Source organism: Takifugu rubripes, chromosome 11 (genome assembly GCF_901000725.2).
Source record: "Takifugu rubripes chromosome 11, fTakRub1.2, whole genome shotgun sequence".
Taxonomy (NCBI): Eukaryota; Metazoa; Chordata; class Actinopteri; order Tetraodontiformes; family Tetraodontidae; genus Takifugu; species Takifugu rubripes.
In genome coordinates this window covers 6,372,890-6,377,376 of record NC_042295.1, presented here as the reverse complement: position 1 = coordinate 6,377,376, position 4,487 = coordinate 6,372,890, and the positions used below count along the sequence as shown (strand labels likewise).

The following is a 4,487-nucleotide window of genomic DNA, read 5'->3' as shown; positions in this document are numbered from 1 at the left end:
TCTCCCAGACAAGCCAGGTAGATGCCTTGAGGAGTTGGGTGTGCAGCAGAATCTCTACAGAAGAAAGAAGAAAGATTACAGGAAGTGACCACAGATGCTAACAGCCAAGCGTAAAATGTAGACTTAGCCTACAAAGACATGGAAGACCTTCTTTAGATAGACGTTAGATTTTTTTCAGAAAGCATGAAAATCCAAAATCTAGAGTATTGCTAATACTGTTTTTGCAATTTGTTAGCAAAAAATGATTTTAGGGCCATATCAGCATAAAGCTTAAACCATATTGGTAGCTTTAAAAATGTGCCTTTTATCGTATCCTTCATATGAAGGAAGAATTTGCACAAATCTGGAGCCACCAACAATCATGGTCATAAGCAACAGCTTGTCCAAATATATAGGATGAAGCATTTTAGTCCAGGGAAGTCATATGCTAAATGTGAGCATATATAAGAAAATCAAAATAATGAGTGTGTAGTAGACTGAAGGGCTTCCGAATCATGGGTGGAGACCTTGGAATCCTTTTCCAGCCAAAGGCCGTACTGCAAAGTACATGTGTACAATGGATGAATAGGACGGACGGAGAGACAGACAAGAAAAACACTTCAAAATATCTTTCTTGAGTTATGGCAGCGGTTGATGAGATGGAGCCTTTGAGAAGAGAGCAGCTGTTCAGTAGAACAGCCGCAAGGCAAATTTCAGAGAGCATCACAGAGGGAACCTCAAAGGCCCGAGTTCATGGGAGATGATATGTGCTTTGACATATGCTCTCTACTGGGCCAGCACTCATGTCAGCTCTGTTTTGGGTCAGCACTCTTCACAACACATTTTTCCTCATATGCATGAACGTGAATTTTAAAGCTAAGAAGTTCTTCAGCTTTGTCTGTAGAGGCTCTCTTGGAGAACGTTCATGTTCCGCGTTTCTTCTGATTTTTCTTTGCACAATTTGTGCATTTTTATTTATTTTTGCTTAAACACTACAAATAAACTCGACACACATGCTCCTTGAGACAATGCTTCTTCAAATTAACATCATGAAAGCTGCAGTTTTATTAGAACTTTGATTCATTTTTTAAAAATTGTCTTTGTTTTTGTTGTTTGACAAATTTAGAAAAAAAACCCCAGCAAATCCTGACTGAGTGACTGACATATAGTCAATGAAAGCATGAGCAGCTAAGCTAAACCAGTTGTTTTCCTGCTCATGGTGCCAACAAAGGCACAGAGTTTAAGAAATACTGGTCTATCAAAGCTGGATGAATCACAAATTTGTTAAAATACATTGACAGAGATTTTGAATCAATCGTACGTACAATCCATCAAAGTTGTAGTATTTGAAGAAAGAGAGGCTTTTCTCCACACAAACAGTTTAAGATGGAGAGTCATTCAGCGGTGGACCTGCCTTCGCCCAGTGTGTACCCTCCCTGTGACCCTGAAAGGGATAAAGCGGTTAAGAAGATCAGACGAGAAACAGTTGAAACAAGGAACAAAGCACGTATCAAAAGAACATTTCTCAGAAACAACTGTCACACTTGGCTGGACTCCAGTGTGGGATACAAAACAAATAACAGGATAGGTTTATTGTTTTATTTAACTAAATCATCCAGTCCAATCAGACAAACAAATGCCATATATCAAATACAAAGAACAAAACTCAAGGGGTGAAGCTAGAATCTTTCACAAAAGACCAGCTGGCAGGAAGAAAGAAGCAGATTTAAATACATGAGGAGAAGAATGGCAACAATGAGGCTGGGACAGGGAGGCTGACAAAACACCTACAAAACTGACAAAATGAAAAGGGTTTGTCTGGAAGATCCACACCTCTGAGCGAACTTTTCACTTGGGGCTCCATTCTGATTGATCACGGCGTCTGCAAACCGGATCCTAAACGTGGTGCCACGCCAGTATTGTGGCCTCAGCAGGTCATGGCCACCTTAGCTCCCATTGACTGTTTGGCAAACATGACATGCCCTTGGAGGTACCCCATGGTCTGCCCTGCGTCCTGGAGGTTTCTAACCTTGCCACTGTTACTTGTCTGGGGGTTAGGCCCTGGGATTCTGGAAAGCGCCTTGAAACAATTTTTGATTGTAAAAGACGCTATATAAATAAAGATTGATTTGGTTTGTTTTGATGAGGGGGGGGGGGGGGGGGGGGGTCACCCTACCCAATCAAAATCCCCATCTGCCCGCAGGTTACAGTCACCTGACTTTCCATTGACTGATTGGCAAATCCGACATAAACGAGAACTTGAAGATCTCAAATACAAGCAGAAATGACACCAAGTGATGATCAGGCAGAGCTGTTCCCTTGACCCACCTACACCTTCAATCAATCAAACTTTATTTCTATAGCTGTGACGGGTGCAGTTTGGACCCAAATGCAGCACTCTGGAAAGCTGGACCGTAGTAATGCCTTTTATTAACACACGGGCAAACAGGAACTCAGGCAGACAAGGAAACACAGGAAATAGTCCGTTCTTCAGGCTCTGGGCCCACACAAAGTCTATGGGTTGCAGGCTCGGGGAGTGGGACGAGCAGCAGCGAAGTCCGGGCCGGGCGGAGAAGTCAAAACCAGGTGAGCAGACAGGAACCAGAGACGCTGAGGTAGAAGTCGTAGTCAGGGGCAGAAAGCAGGTAGGTTGTCCGGGGAACAGGCAAGGCAGGCAGAACGAAGACAGGCAGGATCGGTAACGGGTAATCCGGCAGGGAAACAACGCTGGAAAGTCTCACATGAAAGCAGAAGAACAATCTGGCACTGAGTGAGTGTGAGGCTGGAGAATATATACTGGTAGGTGAGCTGATTGATGAGTGAGGGCAGGTGTGTGATCAGTGACTGAGAGCAGGTGTGTGATCAGTGACTGAGATCAGGTGTGTGATCAGAGGGTGTGGTGTGAGCAGGGCAGTGGAAAAGTACTGGGACAGGAGGGAACTGGGGAAAAGGGGCTGTGACAATAGCATCTGTAACAATCAAAGTTATTTCGAGGTGCTTCACAGAATCCCAGGACCTGACCCCCAACAAACAACAGTGGCAAGGAACACTGTAGTGGCAAGGCGCAGTCTCAGTTATGGGTGCTATTTCTGTATTTAAAACATACATAAGGTGCACCGTACTATTAGGCGCATGCTGAAACATACATTAAAAAATGACAACGGAAGTAAAACAGTGAGTATCGACACATTTATTGAACAAAATACTCATTCTTCCGCCACAAAACCATCAAAGTTTTCATCTTCTGTATCTGAATTAAACAGCTGCACTATTTCAATGTCCAACATCCTGAATTCCTCTTCTTAATCATCACAGCTTCTTCCCCTCTGCCATCAGGCTGCTGAACACCAAGTGACTTATCACTTAAGCACCATGTACAGCAGCCAGTCGGACCCATGAACATCACATTACTCCTGCATTGACCTGCACTATTTCTTACCATTTATGTATATACTGTATATATGTCTTATTTTATTTTATTTATCTTATTCTAGTGTTGTGGCAATAAACCTGATTCAATTCAATTCAATCTGAATCGGACTCACCGACCGGTTCCAGTTCAGCATTGATTTTGTGAAAGCTCCTACAATACATGAAGGCGGTATCATAGCCCATGCATCTACAATCCACCCACATATGGTGGCATAACCTGCCCGCCGCTGCCTCATAGTCTTTGTGAAGGAGTGTTCGCCTTCCGTCATCCAGCGCTCTGTCTGTTTCCGTGGCAGCCGAGGGCCACAGTGAACAACAACTTCTCGTGCCCCGTTGTGCATATCGCCACCATGCTGGTCCCTTTTTCTCCACTTTGTAGGTCAAAGGGATGTTAAAAGTCAGAGGGATCTCATCCATGTTGGTGATGTGGCTGGGCGTGGTTATCTTGTTGCGGCAGTAGGTGCGGAAGATGGCCACCCTCTCCTGGTAGTCCACGGGCAGCCGCTGCACAACAGTTGTCCTCGCGCGTATGGAGAGATGCCGCCTCCTCATAAAGCGAAAACACCAAGATTGCTCGATTGCCATTTTCAGCCGCATATTCGATGGCCTGCAGTTTAAAGTAAGCCTCATTCATACGCGTCTCACTTGACCGGTGCCATTTTAGGGGATCCTTACGCGGAGGTGTGCCGCTAATCGATTGGCGGAGCGTTTACCATAGTGCACCCACCAAAGGCGCACTGCCGATTTTTGAGAAAATCTCAGTGTTTTAGGTGCGCCTTATAGTCGTGAACATACGGTAACTAGAACTGGAACTACAGAATTACTGTTTAATTACAATCTTAAAAGTAGGGATGGAGTCAGCCTCCCGTACCTGTACAGGTTCCACAGCAGCCTCGAGCTGCAGCATTTTGGATCACCTGGAGTTTTCTCAACAAAAAATGTTAGGACATCCTAATAATAAAGAATTACAATAGTCCAGCCTGGAAGTAACAAATGCATTTACTAACATTTACACATCATGCTGCATCAATAATTTCCTGATCCTTGCGAGGCACTTATAGAGACTATTTTAATGT

General features: G+C 44.2%; 1 long non-coding RNA gene across 1 annotated transcript; it reads right to left on the bottom strand.

Moving 5' to 3' along the window:
• Window positions 1-996: 996 nt before the first annotated feature.
• Window positions 997-3,580, bottom strand: LOC115251443 (uncharacterized). Its single transcript, XR_003890001.1, has 2 exons — window positions 3,525-3,580; window positions 997-1,423 (listed from the first exon to the last, which is right to left on the bottom strand). It is a non-coding gene; the product is annotated as an uncharacterized lncRNA (long non-coding RNA).
• Between the last annotated feature and the right edge of the window lie 907 nt (window positions 3,581-4,487).